This window comes from Hakea prostrata, chromosome 5 (genome assembly GCF_041222555.1).
Source record: "Hakea prostrata isolate BN-2017 chromosome 5, UWA_Hpros_2, whole genome shotgun sequence".
In the NCBI taxonomy this organism is placed as follows: Eukaryota; Viridiplantae; Streptophyta; class Magnoliopsida; order Proteales; family Proteaceae; genus Hakea; species Hakea prostrata.
This window is the reverse complement of record NC_142604.1, coordinates 13,377,877-13,391,235: the sequence shown is the minus strand read 5'-3', so window position 1 is coordinate 13,391,235 and position 13,359 is coordinate 13,377,877. Positions and strand designations below refer to the sequence as shown.

The 13,359-nt window shown below is 34.9% G+C and overlaps 1 pseudogene across 1 annotated transcript; it reads left to right on the top strand.

The window, feature by feature from the left end:
• Positions 1-6,121: 6,121 nt before the first annotated feature.
• LOC149015272 (putative aquaporin PIP2-8) lies at positions 6,122-7,825 on the top strand (annotated as a pseudogene). The gene is made up of 4 exons (XR_016173405.1): positions 6,122-6,670; positions 6,772-7,067; positions 7,151-7,291; positions 7,420-7,825. The product of XR_016173405.1 is annotated as a putative aquaporin PIP2-8 (transcript).
• Positions 7,826-13,359: the final 5,534 nt, after the last annotated feature.

Genomic DNA, 13,359 nt, shown 5'->3' with positions numbered 1-13,359 from the left:
CACCTGCATAGATTCAATTGTGAAAGATTGCCACCAGTTTCTTTTGTATAGGCTTAGAATGTTCATTTGATTAAAAAAACATTTCAAGAAGAAAAAGAAACAATTCATTGAAATGGGAGTGCTGAAAGGTAAAGAGAAAAAAGAAAATCCCCTATTGTAGATGGAAGAAACCCTTGCCAATATAATTTGAACCTCAACACTCTAGCAAGCAACCAGATAACAAGCCCTTGCCAATATGCCAGCCAGATGAGAAGCCGTGAGGAAATAGAAGAAATAATGCTTGACTGGTTTCTTTTGGTAAAAGTTGATTAGAGAAAAAATATTGTAGGGAATAAATGGAAGAAATATTTAGGGGGCTTTTTGTTTTTGGTATTGAAAATAATATTAGGAGGAAATTAGGGATTTTTAATTTTTTTTTCTTCTTTTTTGGTAATTTTTTTTAATAGAAACGTGATATTGAGACATGGAATTCAATAGAGACATGAGAAAAATATTATTAGGGGCATTTTAAAAAATATGACTCTAAAACTTAGGAATTTTTAATTAATTAATGTCTCTAAATATCTATAAATAGTGATGTATATTAATATCGTCTCTAATATAAAGCATTACATGAATTTTCTTATTGTTATAAATAATATTTATTATGGATGTCCATTACCCCAAAGAGATTGTACTTCCAATTGAAGATCTCAATTACCTCAGGATGCAATAATGGTGAAGATCACAACCATCTCATTACACAATATTGGCAGTCAATATTTCCATTCTATGCACCTTCTATCTTGGGCGGCAATCTATGTTTCCATATCAAGAATATGTTATTGTGTGCAAGAATCATATATTGTATTTCCATATCAGAGTAGATGCTCCTTCTACTATAAATATGTAATGCACTCAACTGAATGAATTAGTTCTGATTGAACTCATCTTGTCTTTCTTCTTTGTATCTAATATATTTTCTCTTTATTTTATAACACGTTATCAGCACGATAATAAATTGGATCATTTTTATGCTTTTCATTTAGTAAATATCCACTAAGGAGATTACCATATATGCCTTGATAATCTTTGAAGCCTTATTGAACAAACTTCCTAGGAATTTTTATATGCTTCAGTCATTTTGAATCATTCAGGGAATTTTCATATATATTTCACACTCGAGTGAGCCATATAAATAGGTGTAATAATATCCATTAGCGCATGTCAAAATTTTCATATCGCCGATTAATAAGATATCGAAGGTGATTGCATCCACCACAAGAGAACATGTTTCCATGTAATCAATGCCGGCATCTGCGATAATTCTTGTGCCATAATTCATGCTTTATATATCACGATTTCATTATTTTTCTCATTTCATTTTTCGCGAAAACTCAATTGTACCCCAACGGCTTTATACCTTCGGATGTTGGACTACGGGTCCAAAAAGTTTAATTTTCAAGCAAATTCAATCGCTTGAATTGCGTCTTTACATTTTGGCCAATCATTTTTGATTTATATTCATCAACAAATTTATATTCAAGATCCTCGCCTTGATGTATTATTTCAACAATAACATAATATGCAAAAATGTTGTCGACAACTTTATCTTTTCGGTTCCATCTTTTTCTGCAATGACATAACTAATCGAGATCTCTTCATTATTTTCAGGTACCGAACCTCTTCGGGGTTTTATAGAAAGTTATGTCTTCGGGATCTTCATAATCAATTGTCTCCATATTATGACCATCTTGATCATTTGCTCATTTCATTTTCTAGGATTTTATCCTTGGAACCGATTGTTCTTCCACGCTTTAAACGTGGTTTAATTTCATTTGCATTGATAGATTGTCCTTGGGACATCAATTCTAATTGGAGCATTACAGTTGGAACATGAGATTTAGTAACTCTTAGCAAGTCAACAGCTTGATTTATAATATTTATTGCATTATCCTTTGAACTTCAAGTGCTCGATCGAGGATCTAATGAGATAATGATAATGCATACAATCAATCTCTTTTTCCAACTGTTTATTCTCTCCCCCTCATGTTGGAAAAACTAATTCATCAAAATAATACTTAGCAAGTATTGCATTATATAAATCTCCTATCATTAGCAATATATTGAATTATATAAGGAGATTTATATCCAACATATATTCCCAACTTTATTTTGGGACTCATCTTTGTACGTTGTGGTGGAGCAATTGGAACGTAAGCCGTACATCCAAAAATTTTAAGATGAGAAATATTTGGCTTCTGACCATAAGCCAATTGTAATAGGGAGAATTTATGACAACCTTTTGGCCTCATGCATACAAATGATGCTTTGTTCTCATAAACAATGGTTTAGCAATTAATTGGAGACAATTAATAAATAATTTTACCAAACCATTTTGGATATAAACATGAGTAACAGGCTATTTAACTGTGATCTAAGTTGTTATACAATAATCATAAAGCCTGAGATGTAAATTCACCAGCATTATCAAGACAAACTGTCTTTATCTTATAATTCATACATTATGCTCTTAATCTCATTATTTGAGCAAACAATCTCGCAAACACCAAATTGCGAGTTCATAATGAACATACATGTGACCACTTTATAGATGCATCTATTAAAATCATATATTATCTGAATGGTCCACATGATGGGTGAATGGGCCCATACATTTCACCCTCTATACGTTTCAAAAACGTAGAATGTTCAATCTCAACTTTAGCTGGTGAATATTTAATAATAAATATTTCTTGAGAACAAACAATACAAGAAAATTCACTTAATTGAAGAATTTTCTAGTTCTTCAATGGATGACAATTGAATTTTCAATAATTTTTTGCATCATACTTGATCCGGTATGGTCCAACCGGTCATGCCAAATAATAAAATTATTGGAATCAATGTTCATTTGATTTACCCAAGCATGTGTTTCAACCATGCGATATTCGTGTAGTACAAATTGGGGGAAATATCTAATAACTTTGTATAGATATTTACTTATACCATTATTTGTAGTCTCAATCTTATAATAATTTTGGCAAATAGCTTTGAAACTTAATAAGTTTCTTTGAGACTTACTACAAAATAATGAATTATTTATAACCAATTTTATCTCCCAGATAATAATAGATTAGCTCTTCCGGAGCTTCCAATCAATGTTGTACTACCGATTTTATATGAACATTGGCTTTCGCATCATCAAATAAAATAACCATAACCAAATCTTCAACTATTATCTTCAAAGGAGTTTGCAACATCTAGATGTGTAGTATCTATGAAGCCATTAAAATCATCATTTTATTTTATAAGCAAAAATTGCTCAAGTATCATGATTTTGGAAAATCCAATTTATCTCCACATTATTTTTATTTCTTTAATTAAGGCTTGACAAAGCTTAATTAAATATTGTGGAGTACGACATATGCATGTCTAATGGCTTTCATACCACATCGGTAATAAATATTTTTCACTCCTTGAATTGTTATATTGAGAATCCTTATTATTCTCTTATTTATTTCCATAATAATGACGGTAATTATTCCGTCTTTTGTCTCATCCTCTTCCACAGTCATGATCATAATTTTAATTTTGCCTTCTTTCAGGCATATCATTAATTGTTGCATTCACTTCAGGGAATGGAACAGAACCAATAATACGAGCTTCATGACTTTCCATTAATAGTCCATTATTTTACTCGGCCACAAATAGGCATGATATCATTCAGAGAATTAATATTTTCTCCTTATAATTTCAAAAGAGAATTAATCTCAAAAACTACAGAACTGTATTTATTTACAGTTTCAAATCTTGCAACTTCATGTGCATCTGCAGAACTGTATTCATTTACAGTTTCAAATCTTGCAACTTCATGTGCATCTGCAGAACTGTATTCATTTACAGTTTCAAATCTTGCAACTTCAAGTGCATCTGCAGAACTGTACTTATTTACAGTTTCAAATCTTTCAACTTCATGTGCATCTGTAGAACTGTATTCATTTACAGTTTCAAATCTTGCAATTTCAGATGCATTTAACAATATTTGTGGTGCAAAGCTAGCAGCCACTATATACATTAAATAAAACCACAATCATTAAAGCAACATAATATCTTATTATTTGATTGATTCTTAGATTCAATAAAACACATACCTTTTATCATGATGCACTTACATTTCAAGATGGACAAGGTAAACTCCATTGTTTACAAAAACGTGCGAGGAGGTCGATCATTATTTTCACTTTGGAATAGAAAACATAATGATACATAGTCTGCTGTCTTTCTTCTCAAAACGCAATACTTCGAGCGGATACGTGCTGCACTCTTTTTCCCTTAACCAAGGTTTTGTCCCACTGGGTTTTCCTGGTAAGGTTTTTAATGAGGCAGCTACCAATACGTATTATTTAGATATGTATACTCTTTTTCCTTCACTAAGATTTTTTTCCCACAGGGTTTTTCTTAGTAAGGTTTTAACGAGGTACATTATCTATTGATGGACATCCAAGGGGGAGTGTTATAAATAATATTTATTATGGATGTCCATTACCCCAAAGAGATTGTACTTCCAATTGAAGATCTCAATTACCTCAGGATGCAATAATGGTGAAGATCACAACCATCTCATTACACAATATTGGCAGTCAATATTTCCATTCTATGCACCTTCTATCTTGGGCGGCAATCTATGTTTCCATATCAAGAATATGTTATTGTGTGCAAGAATCATATATTGTATTTCCATATCAGAGTAGATGCTCCTTCTACTATAAATATGTAATGCACTCAACTGAATGAATTAGTTCTGATTGAACTCATCTTGTCTTTCTTCTTTGTATCTAATATATTTTCTCTTTATTTTATAACACTTATTTTATTTTCGGCAACAGTTCATAAGCGTAGCAAAAAAATATAAAAACCGTCACAAAAAATGAAAGGCTATGTTGCCTTTTTTGGCAACGGTTACAATTTGTCGAGGATAATGGGATCTTTGGCAATAGTTACAATTTGTTGCAACAGTTACAATTCGTCGCGGATAATGGGATTTTTGCGACGGTTACAATTTGTCGTGGATAAAGGGTCATTTTTAGTGACGGAAGAAATAAAATCGTCGCCAAAATTATTATTATTATTATTATTTTTTTTAATTTTAAAAAAAAATCGTCTTCCTAAGCTAGAAGAAACATACACCTGAAGTGACAAGTAACATTTAAAAATGATCAAAATCCCAATATGTATGCATTGTTTTTCATGTATCCAAAATAAAAATAAATAAATATATTCTAAAACAATCAAGAAAATAAAAAACATCCAAAGAAATATGACATGTTCCTATAAAAAAAGAAGAAGATCCTAGCTGTATCCAATGTCTCACTTTGCATATAAAAAACATCCAAGGAAATATGGTATGTTCCTATCATCTTTTGATCAACGATCCTAATTATATCCAATGTCTCACTCTGCATACTACCAGCAACCACCAAGTCTGGTCCAAAAAACTGCAAAAACAACAATATTACCAGAGAAAAATATTAAGTTTTGCAATAAAAAGAACAAAGAATATGCATTGTGTGCAAACAACAGAGAACAACCATATGAGGATTCGACAATAACAGAAACTAGCCTCAGTTTGCTATGCTAAGTACTTGGCAATGCCTAGTGCTGGAGCTAGATGTTTCACCAAATTCCAAGAGGCCTACATATGTAAGCAAATTTGTATTTCACTTCTTTCTTTAATTTTTTTTGTTAGCCACGAATATACCATAATAAACTCATGTTTTGGATTTGCATCTTTCAACCAGATAGGACTAATTCATTTTTGACAATGTAGAGACCATACGTATAGGCCCAACCCAAGCATTATGAAGAAGCAATTTATGATAGTTAATGATGGAATATCTTAGATGGAGACAAATTTAAAAGTGAAGAAACAGATAGGGTGGGAAAAAGATAAGGTTGTATCCTTTAGAAACTTTATAACCCTTCGTTTTCGTTTGGATGCTATTTGCTACACTTGAGTTGTGGGAACCATAGCGAGCTGATTACTTGTTCGCCTGGCTCTCATCGTGTATGGGCCCACCACTCTCTCCCTCACTGAAAAAGAAACCCCTTTTCAATACAACAATATATTTTTGTTTCCATAAATTTACACTGTTCTTCTCCTTATTCTGGTTTGGATTCTTTGATGTTAGTACTTTTGTAAAAATTTCAGGGCTTTAAATTCTTGTGCTTGATGCATTGGGACGGAAGGCCGTGTCCACGTGGCATAAAACATTTTGGTCACATTTTTCTCCCCGATTGTTGGATCTTCCTCAATTGAGTGTATAACACGACTTGCTTAATATAATTTATGTTTATGGAAAAAAAGCGTGAACACAACCAAGAAAGGAGATCAAACAAAGGAAGATGTCGAAGGAAATTAGTGACGATGGAAGAGCTCCTACGAAAGACTACATAGATCGTCCAACGGCACCTCTCATTGACATATTGGAGCTCAGGAGTTGGTCCTTCTACGAGCTTTAATCTCTTGAGTTCATTGCTACCCTTCTCTTTCTCTACATAACTGAAGCTACCATCGTCGGTTACAAGATCTCAATTGAACCTTGTGATGGTGTTGGTTTTCTGGGTGTCGCTTGGTCTTTTGGTGGCATGATCTTCTTTATCCTTGTTTATTGTACTGCTGGAATATCTGGTTAGTTCCTCCTCTGAAAGCTCAGTACTCATGAGTCACCCCTTCTCTGTTTGAGTTTCTTAATGGGTTGTTTGTTCTGTTCTTGTTTCTTTGGAATGCAGGTGGTCACATCAACCCTGCTGTGACATTTGGTTTCTTGTTGGCAAGGAAGGTTTCTTTGATCAAAGCTGTAGCTTACATGGTGGCCCAGTGTCTGGGTGCTATTTCCGGAGTTGGGTTGGTGAAGGCTTTTCAAAAGCACAACTACGACTTGCTAGGAGGGGGTGCTAACTCAATTGGTCATGGGTATTCAACTGGGAATTGCTCGAGAGCTGAGATGATTGGAACTTTCGTGCTTGTGTACACCGTCTTCTCTGCCACTGGTCCCAAGAGAAATGCACGCGATTCTCATGTCCCTGTAAGTACAAAATTAACACCAGTGATCAGTATGAGATGGATCAAAGAGCTCCGTTTAACATTATTTTCGTTCATGTATGGTAGGTGTTGGCTCCATTGCCCATAGGAATTGCAGTTTTCATGGTTCATTTGGCTACTATTCCAATCACTGGTACATGCATCAACCCAGTAAGAAGCTTAGGTGCTGCAGTGATTTACAACAAGCATACAAGCTGGGACGATCATGTAAGTTGATCCTTAATAGACGTTTTTTATTGGTAGATTTCAGTTAGAAAGCTTTGTGGTGTGTTTGGGGGTTTAGTAATGACTAATTGAATGAAACAAATTGGTTGCTATTTGCTAATGGTGTTCAGTGGATCTTCTGGGTTGGACCATTTCTTGGAGCATTCGCCGCAGCAATATTATACCACCAGTACATCCTGAGAGTGGCAGTTAAAGCTTTGGGATCATTTCGAAGCTACCCAGCATCTAAACCCTTGTGCTTGTGGGGGTTTTCCTTTTGTTTGGTTTGTGAGTAAGTAAGTTGCTGTGGGGCTTCTTTCTGATTACTGAATGTTACTTCCTCTCGTGTTAATAACTAAATGTTTTATCCCTAGAATAATGGTGGATTTTGAAATTCATTTATATGTTGTCATTTGTTAGTATTAATTCTCTCAGAACTTCGAATTCATGAGAACATGGAAGAAAGAGCATGGGGAAGATAATGGCAAGGAATGAAAGAAGACAAGAAAGTTGTTTTTTATGGGCTTTTTTTTTAATGATATTTTGTGCACCATTCACGCTGTAGTCTTTTTCTTTTTTTGGGTCAAGATAAGAATTATATTAGGCTCTCTAGCTTAACGCTAGAAGCCAAGAAAGAAAAGTATATGAAGAAGGCTAGAGAAGATTGCCGTTAGACCCTACAAAGTTTGTGTAACTTAGAGCCCCTAGTAATATATCAGCCCTCTCATTACAGGATAATAAGATATACTAATAAACATAAATCGATCAAATGGCCTCATAATATGTTAACTCAAACCACGGCTAGGGCAGTCTAGTGACTGGGTCCGCCGTTTAAGGCCATCAAGGCTTTGAGGCAATATGAGAACAAAGTTACATGAGTTATACAGAGTTCCAAAGCAGTCAAAATAGCATCCCTAATAGCTTCAAGTTCAAGTATTAAAACTAAAAACCAAAAGCATAGATGGCCTTAGCAAGTACAAAACCACTAGTAGGCTCCAAATGCAGGTTCTTCCTCCCTGTTTGGATGTTGTATCCCACTCTGCATCAGTGTATACTTTGAAGCTGAGAGTAAAAGAACTCTCATCCTCCACCTATGCGTAATTTAGACCTTAAATGGATGTGGAACCGTAGCTTGTTTGCAGAAGAATATATCATTAAACAACCTCTCAAAAAATACATAGAGGAAGTAAGAGAGGGAATCGTGCCATTAAAAATAAAATTATTACATACACACAAAATGACCCAGCATAATACACTATTCACAGTATATACAAGTTCCTTTTGGTTTGAATCTGCAAATCAACTATCAAGAAAATCCAGCTAGTCATGGTAGGAGTTACCCGAAAATTTATAAGAGTCAATCCTCAATGGCGGGGACCCTCCAACAACTCGTTGCGTGGTCACAATGAAAGAGAGCATGTACTACATCTTTCACCTGTGAAGAACATAATAAACACAAAGTAGTAGAACTGTTGTCCCTTTCAAATAATGTTGTCTGAGTTGGATACCATCTTGCGTAGCTCTCCACATAATTTTTTTTTATCTTTGGGAGAGTATTCATGTTCAAAATGCTACTCTAGTTAGGTATTGTGGAAGAGGAAACTCTATTGAGATCAGATTCTCAAAAACTAAAACAAGTGTGATAAGTTGATTCTACTTGAAACTTCCTAATACTAGTTTCCTTCCACATCCAATGATAGAATTGGAATGGTCAAGATTGCTTTCTTTTCTTCCTGGGTAAAGAGAGTCAAGCAAATTTTATTTCCAACACTTACCATTCCAATCAATAAGGTCATGCACAACAATGGGACCAGATAGAGGGTAACATGTAGGCAGAACCTAGAATCCAAGGATCATAAAATTCTAGTAGAAAGACCATTCTTGATACTCTTGACTAGTCCTCTTTTAAGAACTTCTCTGCCAGCCAAAATACTTTTCCAACCCCAAGAGGCTCCTTTTGGGACACTGGCATCAAGGAAATTCTCATTTTTAAGTTATTTTGATTTATTGTTCAAGCCCAAAGAGAATTTGAATATGATAGGAATCTCCAAGCTTGTTTTGCCAATAAGGCTTTGTTGAAAGCATGAAGATCCTGAAATTCAAACTTCCTTGATTCTTGGGCCTTTACATTTTATCGTAGCTTACCCAACAAATAGCAGAGTTTCCCTTGTTCTTCTACTAAAACTTCCCAATGAGCCATACTAATTTATTGTACATCTCCTTTAGAATAAGGAAATTAGACATTGTATAGGTGGGCAATGCATTTACCACTGTCTTAATCAAAATTTTCTTTCTGGCTTGGGAAAGCAATTTCTCTTTCCACCTTTCCAAATTTCCGTTTAATCTATCATAAAGGTAAGAGAAAATTTGGGATTTTGATTTTCCAATATTGGAGGTAACAATTTGAGAGATGTGGCTCTTGGTTTGTGTAGGGACATTGTTACTGTATAGGACTAATGATTTTGAGCTATTTATATGCTACTCCGATGCATCTTTGTACTCCCCCAAAATATCAATCAAATATTTTGCATTTTCAATTTTTATTTTTTTTAATCTTTGGGAGAGTATTCATGTTCAAAATTCTACTCTAGTTAGGTATTGTGGAAGAGGAAACTCTATTGAGATTAGATTCTCAAGAACTAAAACAAGTGTGATAAGTTGATTCTACTTGAAACTTCCCAATACTAGTTTCCTTCCACATCCAATGATAGAATTGGAATAGTCAAGATTGTTTTCTTTTCTTCCTGGGTAAAGAGAGTCAAGCAAATTTGATTCCCAACATCTACCATTCCAATCAATAAGGTCATGCACAACAATGGGACCAGATTGAGGGTAACATGTAAGCATAACCTAGAATCCAAGGATCATAAAAAATTTTAGTAGAAAGATCATTCCTAATACTCTTGACTAGTCCTCTTTTAAGAACTTCTCTGCCAGCCAAAATACATTTCCAACCCCAAGAGGCTCCTTTTGGGACATTGGCATCGAGGAAATTCTCATTTTTAAGGTATTTTGATTTATTGTTCGAGTCCAAAGAGAATTTGAATATGACAGGAATCTCCAAGCTTGTTTTGCCAGTAAGGCTTTGTTGAAAGCATGAAGATCCTGAAATTCAAACTTCCATAATTCTTGGGCCTATACATTTTATCCTAGCTTACCCAACAAATACCAGAGTTTCCCTTGTTCTTCCTCCAAAACTTCCCAATGAGCTGCACTAATTTATTGTCCATCTCCTTTGGAATAAGGAAATTAGACATTGTATAGGTGGGTAATGCATTCACCATTGTCTTAATCAAAATTTTCTTTCTGGCTTGGGAAAGCAATTTCTCTTTCCACCTTTTTAATTTTCCGTTTAATCTATCATAAAGGTAAGAGAAAATTTGGGATTTTGATTTTCCAATATTGGAGGTAACCCCAAATAAACTCCAAGAGATGGCCCTTCTTCCATGTTAACAATTTGAGAGATATGATGTGGCTCTTGGTCTGTGTAGGGACATTGTTACTGTATAGGACTAATGATTTTGAGCTATTTATATGCTACTTCAATGCATCTCTGTATTCCCCCAAAATATCAATCAAATGTTTTGCATTTTCAAATTTTGTTGATGTAAATAACATGCAGTTGTCTGCAAAAAACAAATAATTAATTTTGGGGCCTGACCTAGCAAATGTTAAACCTGGCAATTCAGGAATTCCATTGGAACTTGCAAGTCTTCTAGAGAGGACTTCATGGCACAAGATAAATATATAGAGACAAAGGGGGTAACCTTGACAAAGCCCTTTTGATGGAATAAGTTGGTGATCTGACCATTAATTTTGATATAATAATCTATAGTAGTTATGCATTACATTATTTATTTATTTGCGAAACCATAACTACTGAGAGTATCACGAATAAAACTCCATTCCATCTTATCATATGCTTTGCAGAGATCTAGCTTCAGTGTCATACATCTAGTCTTAGAAGATGATTGCTTCATGAAGTGGAGGCATTCATGAGTAAGATAGATGTTGTTTGATATGGACCCATCTGGAACAAAGGCACTTTGGGTTTCACTCACCAATGAGTTAAGAAAAGGTTTTAACCTGTCAGCTCGGCATTTGGCTATTATCTTATATGGAATTGTGCACAAGCTAATAGGTCTTAAGGGATTCACTTCTTGAGGATTTTTCCTTTTGTGAGTAAGGATTATAATTTTTCTATTTAGACTCTTCAAGAGCTAGCCCTTATTGAAGAAGTGTTGAATTTCATCAATAAGGTCCTCCCCAATGGTGTTTCAATTTTTATGGTAAAATCTTGTTGAAAGCCCATCAATTCATGTTGCTTTGTTCACCTTCATCTGGAACAAGGCAAACTTAATCTCTTCATTCGAGAAGGGTTTACAAAGCCTTTCCTCCATAGAGATGCAGGTTGGGTACTAGGAAGAAAAGGATGGGGAGACTGAGGAAACGAAGAAGTAACAATTCGCAAAGTAACTGAAATCCCCTTGGAGATTTTAGATTCAATTGACAACCAGTGCCTCTTCTTATTTTTTTATTTTATGTATGGCATTCCTTTGTCTTCTTTGATTTTTGATTGAGTGGAAGAAGACAGTATTTTTGTCACCTTCTTTTAACCAATGAACCCTAGATCTTTGATGCCAGTTTTTTTACTCTTCTCTCATCAAGCCATTAAGCTTAAGAGAGATTTTCGACTTAGTTTGGATCTGTTTGGTCATAAGGAGGGAGAGCTTGAACATCTTTCGGATATTATTGGAGTTTAGTAATTTCTAAGGGATGCCATAGATACAGTTGATTTGCTCCAATTTTTCAAAGTTTTAGTGCAAGGAAGGATTTTTTTTGCTAGAGCATATAGGTGGGAGATTGAAGGTTTGTTGACCAGCCCCTCTTAATTTAATCCTGGAGGTCTTGATAGTCTTCCCATTTTCTTTCATACATAAATGTCATGGGTTTCTTTTTTGTCAATAGTTTAGACCGTGTATGGGTAAATGTATTGAGACGTGCTCATCTCATGTGATCTCCAATGATGGAAAAAGCTTGGGTCAAGCGCATTAACTGTCAAGCCAAGATTTTGGCCGTCAGATCACAAATCTCTGTCGAGATCGAAATCTCGACCATTGAATTTCGACCAAAATCTCGATCTTACTGTTTGAAATGCTTGGCTTGATGGTCATGCGTATTTATGACCCAAACAAGACCCTCAAATGAATATAGGTGTTTTGATTACAAAAATAAAAAAGAAAATGATATAGGTGTTTTGGTTTGGCTTCGATTTTGGAAAAAATGCTTTTGTGGTAGGGCTGGAATCGAGCTCTGGTTAATATATCTCTTAATTCTTGCCAGTTTCTAGTGACAGAAGATAAGCCCAAAAGACACTGTGGCTGGGCCTAGGAAGGCGAGTTATTGGGCCTCCATTTTCTCTTTAGTGCTTACTGCTAACTCCTCTATTGCTGGAGTAAAAGCCAATGTGGTTATCGTGAGTGGAGTGTAAGGGTAAGAAATACAGCCAACACTAGGGGTTTAGCCCCTTGGCAAAACGGGTGAAACCCCCATATGTCGGCGATATTTAACCAACATTTAAATGGGGTTCCGACTTTCCAAGTTTCCACCGGTGCTAAAGCTAGTTAGGCAATCGTTGGAGTTGCTTTTGCATGTGTCAGTTTGAGAAGCAAAAAGAAACCTAAAAGACAGTACAAAGAGATAAGAGGGTGTAGATAGAGAGAGAATGGCTGGAAAATCGAGTTGAAGTAGCAAGTAGAGAAAAGAGATCACATGATTAGAGAGAAAATAGAGAAATATATCGCGATATTTTGAAGTTATTTGCGATACATCGCAATATTTTCCTCAACTTATCACCGACTTTTGGATTTCTCTTATCAGTTTGGCTTTTCGTATCGGTACCTGTCGACACTGCAAAACATCGTCAAGTTCCAATCATATTTTACCGACTTTTCTTACCTTAAGTGTAAAAGGAATTCAAGTTTTTTCTTTTTTAAAGTTGGACCAAAACTCTTGACTGCCTATTTAAGTGGCAAAAATTACAAACTGCCCACATTGGTCCTTTCCAAAAA